The sequence below is a fragment of the Aethalodelphis obliquidens genome, unplaced genomic scaffold (genome assembly GCF_003676395.1).
Source record: "Aethalodelphis obliquidens isolate GAN/ISIS:26980383/991018 unplaced genomic scaffold, ASM367639v1 scaffold52, whole genome shotgun sequence".
In the NCBI taxonomy this organism is placed as follows: Eukaryota; Metazoa; Chordata; class Mammalia; order Artiodactyla; family Delphinidae; genus Aethalodelphis; species Aethalodelphis obliquidens.
In genome coordinates this window covers 3966426-3977202 of record NW_020837996.1, presented here as the reverse complement: position 1 = coordinate 3977202, position 10777 = coordinate 3966426, and positions in this window count along the sequence as shown.

The window sequence follows — 10777 nt, the reverse complement described above, 5'->3', positions numbered from 1 at the left end:
AAAAAAAAAAAAAAAAAAAAAAAAAAAACAAAAAAGAGAGAGAAAAACAAAGAGAAAGTAGTATCCCCTCACCCCCAACATACTCCCCCCTCTTTCCCAATCCCCTGTCCCTGCCCCAGACTCCCAACAAAAATCGCTCTCTGGTTTGCAGTCATTTATTTATTGTCTGCTGCAAGCTGCCCTGAGACACCGCGCAGGGAAGGTGTGCCCCTCGGAATTCTCGGCGCCTCGACTTCCGACGACAGACGGCCTCGTCCAATCATGGTGACCCTGCATTGCTCACAGTTCTGGAGGATGCTGCTATCAACCTTCCATGACTCACGTGACCTAGTACACCAATGAATAAGGGAATATTTTAAAACCAGCTATATTATATATATTATATATATATAAGCTATTTATTTCACCTCTCTGTATATTGCAGTTTCATGAACCAAGTATTACTGCCTCAACAATTAAAAACAATCGACAAATTATTTAAAAAACCATGAGGCGAGTGGTGGCCGGGGGCAGGGCTCAGGTGCCCTTTGTGTTTCATTCTTCTCGGTCTGAGGTCATTGGGCTGAGAGCTGGGGCCTTGCTTATTCATTCATTCATTCATTCATTCATTCGACACGGGCTATGCTCCAGGCACTGTTGTAGGTGCTGAGAATGCAGCCTTAAACAAAGCAGATGGAAACCCTTGCCTCCAGAAAGATTAAATTCTAGCGAGTCATGATTCAGTGGTTTACTCAGTCATATGTTCACATGCATATGCTCTCACATACATTTACTCTGCACCTCCTATGTTCCAAGGCCTTTCAAGGCCCTGGGGATTTATCAAAAAACACAAGAAAAAAAAATCCCAACCCGCAGGGAACTTCACTTATAGTAATTCTCTTGCTAGCAATGATTCTCTGCTTCATTCACTGACTTATTAGTGGAATCACTTATTCAACATATATTTATTTAGCCCTTACTAAATGCCAGGCACTCTTTTAGGTATTGAAAATTCATCAAAGAACAAAACAGACCAAAAAAAAAATCATGCTTCATGGAATTTGCAGTCTAGGGATTACTGATTGAGTCATTTGTGGAGTCGACACCTGGGTTTTGCCAGGCACAGGCTGAACAAGGCAGTGGTGGTCCCCACTCTCCTTCTTCTGGTGGTGGAGGGGGTCAGAGGGCCCAGGTCAGGAGGGGACCTGGTGTTTCTCTCCTCAGACTCTCGCGGGCTGGAGCACGAGAAGTGTGTTTGGCATCGTGAACTTCCAGGAGCCTTTTCTCCTACGTCTTCTTTCCTAGGGCCTGCCCCAGGATGTGGAGGTGGAAAGCAGATCGGGCTTGAGGTTGATTGAGGCAAAGGTGCCTCTTATAAGGGTCCTGCTGCTGTCACCTCCCTCCCTTGAAAACGCCGCTTGCCAAGAATGGCCAGAAGAGGTCCCCCGTGAGGCCCTACGGAGAAGGAAGGGGCAGGCCTGGGGGGTGGCGTGGGGGACAGTAGCACCTTCTCTGCGGAGAGCTCCGGGACAGGGATGGAGCTTGGCTTCTTCCAAGCTCCATGACCCGCCTCTGAGCTCAGGCCAGGCACAATGCTTGGTTCTATCTTTCTTTATCCCTGGGCCCCATCCTGCGTCCTCCTGCCTGTCACATCACATCTCCTGAGGGCTTTGTGAAGCCCTTTCAGATGCACAGTCTCATTGTGACCTCCTGATCATTTGCGAAGAAGGCACTATCATTATCCCCATTTTATAGATGAGGAAAAGTTTGTCTGCTTCCCCGAGGTCATGGAAAAAGTGGTGGGGCCGGTATCCAAATCCTAGACCCTCTAGGACTGCAGTACCTGCCACTTGGTGAGTGCTTACTGGGTGTCAGACCCCCTGCTAGGTGCTTCATGTCCACCGCCCAGGCATCCAGCAAACATCCCTTGTGTGGGACAGAGTTTGACAGGTGAACAGACTGGGGCTCGGAGAGATCACTGACATGCCCAAGACCTCAGGGAGCGGGTGACTGAGTTTGAGATCCTTGGTGATAATAATTGTGGTTGTTATTTATTGGGCACCTATTATGTGCCAGTCCCTTTCACCCTCTATTATCTTATTGAAACAATAACCCTATGAGATGGATATGTACTATCTTTTGCATTGGAGGTTTCAGAGAAGTGAAATGACCTGCCCAAAGCAATCCAAGCTAGAAAATCGTGGCACCGGAGTTCAATCAACCAGTCATTCATTCATCTGATAAATATGTACTGTTTACTCTGTGCCAGATGCTGGAGATACCGCAGTGAGCTGAGCAGAGCCCTTGCCCTCATGGAGCTTACATTCCATTGGGGAAGATACAGTAAGCCAGATAAATATAAAATATGTCAGGTAGTGGTAAATCATAAGGAAAAAGAAAATAGGGTGAGGGGTTAGAGGCGATGGGGCTACTATTTTAGACAGAACGGTCAGGGAAGGCTCTGGAGGGGGTACCCATGCAAACACTGAGGGGAAGAGCATTCCGGGCAGAGGGAAGAGAGAGTGCTAAGGCCTGGAGGCCTGTCAATGGAATAAGGAGGGTCTGGTGGGGCTACTGCAGAATGGACGAGGGAGGCTGAGTTTTGGAGGGCGCCAGACTTGAACTTTTTTATTTGGAGTGAGATGGGGAGCCACATGTGATGTGCCTTACACTTGAAAGGGACTCCTCTGGCTACTGCATGGAGAAGGGCGGGCAGACTCCAGCCTGGGGCTGCCTGAGGCCATAAGGACCCTGCCCTACCTCCCGCTGCTGGCTATGCCTGCCTCTTCCCCCCAGCACATCCTCAGGCCTCCATCCTCATCCCACAGGCTGCTGGTACCTCCCACACCCAATGCCTTGCCTTTGCTCCCTCTCAGGGGCCATGGGGCCCCTGATGATTTCCTTTCCTTGGCCCTCTAGAGCAGTGGTCCCCACCCTTTCTGGCACCAGGGACCGGTTTCATGGAAGACGATTGTTTTCATGGACCAGTGATGGGGGAGGGGGTATGGTTTTGGGATGATTCAAGTGCATTACATTTATTGTGCACTATATTTCTATTATTATTACATTATAATATATATTGAAATAATTATACAACTCACCATAATGCAGAATCAGTGGGAGCCCTGAGCTTGTACAACTAGATGGGCCCTTCTGGGGGTGATGGGAGACAGTGACACCTGAAGTGTGTTGCTTACGTCCAGTCTACTCCGTAAGATGCAGCTTAACTGTCACTTGCCACTCACTGATAGGGTTTTGATATGCCTGCAAGCAATTGATTGATTATGGTCTCTGTGCAGTCAAACCTCTCTGCTGATGATAATGTGTATTTGCAGCCGCTCCCCAGCACTTGCATCACCACCTTGGTTCCATCTCAGATCATCAGGCATTAGATTCTCATAGGGAGCTCGCAACCTAAATCCCTCGCGTGTGCAGTTCAGAGTAGGGTTGGCGCTCCTATGAGAATCTAATGCCACCGCTGATCTGACGGGAGGCAGAGCTCAGGCGGTAATGTGAGCGATGGGGAACAGCTGTAAATACAGAGGAAGCTTCACTCACTTGCCTGCCGCTCACCTCGTGCTCTGAGGCCCAGTTCCTAACACGCCATGGATCGCTACTGGTCCATGGCCTGGGGTTTGGAGAGCCCTGACGTAGAGACTTGCTGCGTGCCCTGGAGCGAGTCACCTCCCCTCTCGGGGTCTGACTTTGGAAGATGGGGACAGAGCTTTCTGGATATTTCCTGAGCTATGAGAAATATGTTAATGATAAGTGCAGTGGACTGGCAAGAAGATTTCTCAGCCAAGGATGATGTCTTAGGATGCTTGCTTAAGGGAAGAACTGAATGAGTGTTTTCACAGTCCAACTGAGTAGAGCCCCAGTAATAACAGCCATCGCTTTTGAAACACCTACTATGTACCAAGCATGATCTTATTGAATCCACCCAAGCAGCCTTTGGGGTGGGCATTTTAATTTTTTAAAATTATTGTTTATTTATTTTTGCCATGCTGCGTGGCTTGCAGGATGTGGGATCTTAGTTCCCCAACCGGGGATGGAACCCCAGCCCTTGGCAATGAAATTGTGGAGTCCTAACCAATGAACAGCGAGGGAATTCCCTGGGGTGGGCATTTTTAGCTTCACTTTATAGAGCAGGCTCAGAGAGGTGAAGTCACTTGCCTGAGGTCACATAGATAGTCAGTAGAGGAGCTGGGATTTGAACCCAAGTCCGTCTGTTCCTAGAGCTATATGGCTTGACGCCAGCCTGGATGCTTGGAGCACTCAGCATCTGTCCAGAGTTTCAGTCTTTCCCCCTAGCCCCCTGATCCTGCCTCTATGTCCATCATCTCCCATCCCCCCCCCGCCGGAGGAAGGAGGCAGATATAAACCACATTTTCAGGTGCCTAATGTTGGCCCATCCCTGACCCTCTGGATCCTCCCCAAGATATCAGTGTCCCAGAGGTCACAGATATCTGGGACCTAAGGTACCTGAGTTTGTTTTCCTCTTGGCCACTTGGCCAGCTGTATGACACTGGGCACATCGTGTCTTTTCTGTGAGGCAATATCCTTCATTAATCCAACTGTTTTTACGTTGCAGGGCACATGTAATGTTCAAAAGAGATAGGAGAGCAAATTATTGGGGATTATTCCTGCCTAGTAAGAGCTGGAAGGCACCCATGCAAGTATTTTATCCTCAGTCTTTTCTCTCCACCTCCCTTCAACTTTTTTTTTTTTTTTTTTTTTTTTGTCCGTGGCCCCAGCAGCATGCGGGACCTTAGTTCCCTGACCAGGGATCAAACCCATGGCCCCTGCAGTGGAAGCGCAGAGTCTTAACCACTGGACCACCAGGGAAGTCCCAACCTCATCACTTTAGAGAGGAAGGAACCACGACTCAGACAGGGGAAGTTACTCGCTCCAGGGCACCCAGCAAGTTAATGACAGAGCCCATTAGATGACCAATGAATAGAGATGATGCTGATAATAAAACAGCAGGGTATATAGCAAAGGGAGGTGAGTCAGTGCTCTTCCAGGGAGGTCAAGGGTCAGAGGGCCCCTTCAGTGGCCAGCCAGGTCCCTCTTAGCATCCTTCCAAAATTTGCTTCTCTGACCCAAAAAAGTAGAGGGCGGAAGGAGATGGTTGAGGTCTCTTGATCCCAGACCCTCACCCTCTGGCCCCTCACCCCTACTCTGTGCTCTGTGCCAGAAGTGAATAGAGATGGACCCTTGCCTAGCATTTCAAGGGGCCAGTAAGCAAGAAGGGTAGGATCTGTCCCCACATCGGGAGAGAAGTGGGTTTGGGGACGAGAGCGAGCTTTCTACCTACCCACCCCACCCTTGGGCATTGTTTGGATTTAGTCTCCTCCCTCTATGGCCACCCCTCCCCTGACCACTGGCGTACGAGAGGGAAGTGACATCTATCAGGCACCTGTTCTAGACCGACCCTTATGATGACAGTGATGGGCACACACCTTGTTCAGGATGGTTCCTGGTGCAGAGTAAGCTCTTGGTGGTACCTTAGCTATTACTATCATAACATTTGATTGGCACAAGGACATTGCAAGATAGGTGTTAGAAGGCCCATTTTGTAGATAGGGAAACTGAGACCCACAGAAGGATGCAACTGGCCGTAGGTTTCATGATAGAAAGTGACAGAGCCGGATTTGAATCCAGGCTTCCCTGTTTCTCCTTTCCACTTCCCCACCATTCCTCCTCGTCCCTGCTTTTGTTGGGGTTGGAGAGGGGAATAAAGCACCAAAGTTTGGGGCAAGAGAAGTAGAGTGTCCCTACTGGGTGGGTGGGGAGGACATGACAACAAGGAGAGGCTGGGTCTGGGGGTTTTCCTACCAACCAGGTAAACTGAGGGGCGGGGCAGGGGGTATAGCCCCAGGCTGAGTGTGGGAATGAAATGCTCTCCTGGCTGCCTGCCCAGCTGGAGCCTAACAAGACTGGGCTGGGATGCTCGGGGCTTGAAAGCCTCATAAATGGGCAGAGGCCTCCCTCCACAGCCCCAGGATTGGGGCTTCCAAAGAAACAGTAGTGAATGAAGTGCTAAAGATGTGAAGGCTGCCCCCCCAACCATGCAATTAGGTAGCGGGTCTGTTACAAACATTAGGTGGGGAGTTGGGGACCAGATGGTGGCGAGGCTCACCCTTGCTATCCTGTCTGGAACTGCCTGGCCCCCTGGCTGAGGTTTCCAGCTCTGGCAAGGAGAGAAGACGGCGGGAAGCCCCGGTGCGTGGACCCCTGCAGAGCAGGCCGTTAATGAACCAGGCATTCCTCCCGCCCCTTGGGCGGCTTCACGGACCTATTTAGCACTTGCTAGAATTTCTGCCCAGCTCCTCCACTTGTGGAAGGAGAAAGTCTTTGAATGTTCCAGTCTGCCGGACTGACCACTGCAGCTGCAGGACCTGTTGTGGCCCCTAGGGTGGGTCAGAGGTGCTGACTCATTTTAAAAGACTGTCAGACTGAAATTTCATTTACCTAAGCCAGGCAGGGCTAACTGTCACGTACTGAGCACCAGCTCTGTGTGGGCATTTTATCCAGTTCTCTGTTTTAAGTCTCACCATAATCCTCTGAGGTAGTTATTTTTATCTGCTTCCTACCAACTGAGGAAACTGAGGCTCCGAAAAGGTCAAGGTCAAGTAGGTCAAGGCTTGGTTAAAGTCATCCATCAGACTCCTGGAATCTTGCACATGACTCTTATTACCACAAAGCAGCCCCCCAGGGAGTTGGTCTTAACCTGTTCTATCCAAGGACAGAGGATCAAAGAGGCAAAGTGATATGCTCAAAATCACTCAGTTATTAAGCAGTGAAGCCAGGATTTGAAACTAGGTCCATCGAGTTTGAGAATCTTACCTCTCTACTCCTGCCAAATCTCCACTTCTGTCTCTGTTTCTGGGTTCTTTGGTTACTATGGACAGAAACACATGAAATCTGACTTAAGCTTATAAGGAAATGTATTGGCTTGTAGAACAGAAAAGTACATAGGCACTGGCTTCAGGCAAAGCTGGATCCAGGTGCCCAGGCTCCTCTCCCAGTTTCTGCTACATTGGCTTCATTCTCAGGAAGATTTTCCCTGTAGTTCCTTACATCTTACTGACTTAATAACTTCAAAGAAAACGGAACATACCTTTTTCAGAGGCTTCAGTAAAAGTTCCAGGGCTGATTCTGATTGGATCAGTTCTCTCTATTCTTGAGCCAATCACTGTGATCAGGGAGACAGAATCTTTCAGTGACAAGACCTACGTCATGGGCAAGTCCTCCTTGGAGCTGGAGTTGGGGGGCGACCATTGGCCAGTTCCACCAACTGTAAGGTCTGAAAGGGGCACAGGGGTGGTTTCCCAAAGGAATATGGAAGTGTTATTACCAGAATAAAGGGGCAAAAGCAATAGAAGTCTGCTCCAGTGTTCTCCACTTGGGTGTGCATCAGAAGCTCCAGAAGGGCTTGTTAACACACAGACTGCCAGGCTTCAGCCCTACACGTTCTGCTTCGATAGGTCTGGGGTGGGCCCAAGAATGTGCAAGTTCCCAATGGATACTGCTGCTGCTGCTCTGGGGGCCACACTTAGAGAACCACTGATCTGTACCTTTCTCTTACCCTCATTCTTTTCTCCCTCATCTTGTCCTACCGTGTAAGGGCCTCTGTACCCATCCAGGACCTTCAGACTGGGGATGTATATACCCTGTGCTATGTGAGGTCTTTCCGAGAGGCCCATGGGTACCATAATCTTATAGGAATCAGGACTCGATGGACAGATCCTCAGCTTTCCTGAGTACTCTTTCCTAAACTGATCTGCTAGAGAACTTCCCTATGGTCCCTGGCTCCTTTCCTGCCGCACATTCCACACAGTCCCTCCTCCAATTTACAGCAGAGAGGTACGCCTCTTGCCCTCCCTGCATCTCACTGCAGGCATTGCCTGGGATGTAGAAAACTCTAGCTCATGGAATGAAGGGATGATATCAGTGTGGGGAGCTCCCTTTAATCATGGCGCCATGAATCCACCGTAAGGCCTCAGGCTTTCCCTTGTCTTGATATCGATCTGTTCTGTAAGGGCAAAATGTGGATCCTGTTTTGGTCCAGGTGGGGTTATTCTGAATTCAGGTGCTGTGGGAGTATTGGCAATTTTTCTTTAATTACCTCGTCTCTTTTATTCATTTCCCCAATGTTACCTGGAATGCATTCACTACTAAGGGATGGTCTTATGAAAACAAAAGAAGTATCAATGGTGGGAGTAATTTATTTTATTTGGGGGACACAAACTCATGGCTAAATTCCATGCTTTACCTATCCATCTGTCTACCTACCTACCTACCTACCTATCAAACCATCTTGGAATGACGATATTCAAGATTTTGAAAATGCATTCTTTGAAATACCAGTCTGGATCCTGCTGCACTGTCACCATCCTCTGAGATGAGAAAGAGCCTGGTGTGTTTCTCATCCATCCATTCCTTGGTCCATGTCTCCGTGGAATATTTTGCCCAGTTTCAAGAAAGAGGAGATGAAACCTTCCAAAATTACTTCCTACAGGTCATATTTGAGTAAAAGATCTTGTAGCAGAGGAAAGTTAGTGTTTTATCTTTTCTCGAACATTTATTAAGACTTGCAGGGGAAATACTTTCATTTAACTTTTGCAAAAAGATGACTGGCTACCCTAAATTCACATTCATTTTTCACTTGGGTGGAAATCTCTTATATGCTGTCACTTATCACTGCTCATTTATTCATTCTTATTGTGTATTTATTAGAATTAGATGAACTTAATTGTGAATGGCATGGTTTCTACTGAAAAGATATTCTCTTCAAAATTATTTAAGGGGGTTCATGAGAAAAAAGTGTGAAGACCCCAGTCTGGTTCAATTCGGGCATCCGTACACTCTACAGTCAGGCACAGATACACAATCAGAAAACATTCCCCAGGGCACTGGCTGCTTGCCTGCCTTCCGCAGCTGGGACCACAGAGGTACCTCAACTTGGTCTCATGGGGAGACCCCAAGAGGCAGCCCTTGGGGAGCTCGCACAAAGTTGAACGTTGTGAACAGATGGACTATAAGACAGTAAGAGAAGAGCATGTAGATAGAAGCCCCCAAACTCTGGATGCACAGAGGACTAACTGGGAAAAAGGTGAGGGGTCAGGAGATTTAGGAAGGCTGAATGAAATTTAACTGCAAGGAGAAATCGGGGAAGGGCAGTCCAGGCAGAAGGAACAGCAAGGAGAAGGTGGAAAGAAGCAAAAATATATGAAGATTTACAGAATATGGCATGGCAGGAGCTAGGAAACGCAAGGTGGAGCGATGGGAGATGCAGCTGGGATGGGAGAGAGAGAGAGAGACAGTCAAGGCTGTGGCTTTCATAGCCCCTATTTTTGCACGCCACTCCTGCATGGTGCACATATGTCCAAGTTCACACGCACCCTGCTCTGCACACACAGGAACAGTCAGTCACACTCTGACGCTCAGTCAAGTGTACACACCAGCACTAAGATAACGCAGGGTCATGCCTCCCTCCTGCCCTCTTTTCTCCTTCCTTCCTGCCTGTAACATTTTCTGAGTGCCCACTCTATGCTGGATTCCTTGGAGATAAAGCAGTAAATCTCTGCAATCTCTGCCCCCCAGAGGCTTATTTAGGTGACAGTTAAAAATGACCACACACTGTGATTAGTGACACAATGGGCCAGGATAGTACAAAGGGGGAGTCAGTGAGGACTTCCGGGAGGAAGGGTCCTGGAAGCTGAGAGCTGAAAGAATGAGGAAACATTGGCAAGAATAGAAGTGGGTGGGAGGGGTGAAACATTCTAGGTAGAAGAAGCAGCATTTGCAAAGACCTGGCTAAGAGAGCATAGCCTCCAGGAAAACACAGAAAGGAGGCCAGGGGAGGATTTATGATTTCAACACAAGAGTGGCAACTTGGTTGGCAAAAATGGGGGAGGGGATGTTACTAGAGGACTCTCCTCGGGTTTCTGTTTTGTTGGGGAGGCTGGGGCTTGGGCTGATGGGCAAGGATGATGTTCGTGGGTACCACACCTTCCTCAGGCGCCTCTGGGGACTGCTTTAGAGTCAGATGTGGCTCCATTCCTCAGAGGGTCATGGCCTGCGTCAGTGGTTCCCAACCGGGGTGACTTCAGGACACTTGGCGGTGTGTGGGGATGTTTTGGTTGTCACAACGGGGGGGCAGCTACTGGCGTCTAGTAGGTAGAGTCTGGGGATGCTGCGAAACATCATACCATGTACAGAACAGGCCCTATCACAAAGAATTATTTGGTCCAAAGTGTCAATTGTGCTGAGGCTGGAAAACCTTGGCCCAGATCCATTTTTCAGGAGAGCGGCAAAATGGTGATTCTCTACTTCTATCATTTCTTCTGCAGTGATTGACTGGGATTCTTCTGTAAACAAGAACTCTTCCCCATCAACTATTCAGTTACCCCAAGAGGTAATTCACACAGGAAAGACAAGTACTTGATTCTTTATTTACCAGTTTTCAGAATAATTCATCAACTAGCATTCTCCAAAGATGACCAATGCACTTTTTTAGTATCTCCATGAGAATTTTAAGGAACTTAATGTCTTGCAATCCATAGACGTGATTAATCTTTGTGAAGGTCAGATTCCTCCATCTTTGGCCAGTGAGGACTCCTTAGGTTGGCCCCTGCGTCCTTTTGTCACTGCCCTAGTGTTCTGATAGCTTCTTTGCTTCCTGGTGTGACAAGTTGTCCCTGGTTCATCTTGTACGTTTTAAAGCTCTTGGCACAGTGCCTGGGACATAATGAGTGCTCATCTAATGCTGTGATTACTGTGAGGCCAGAAA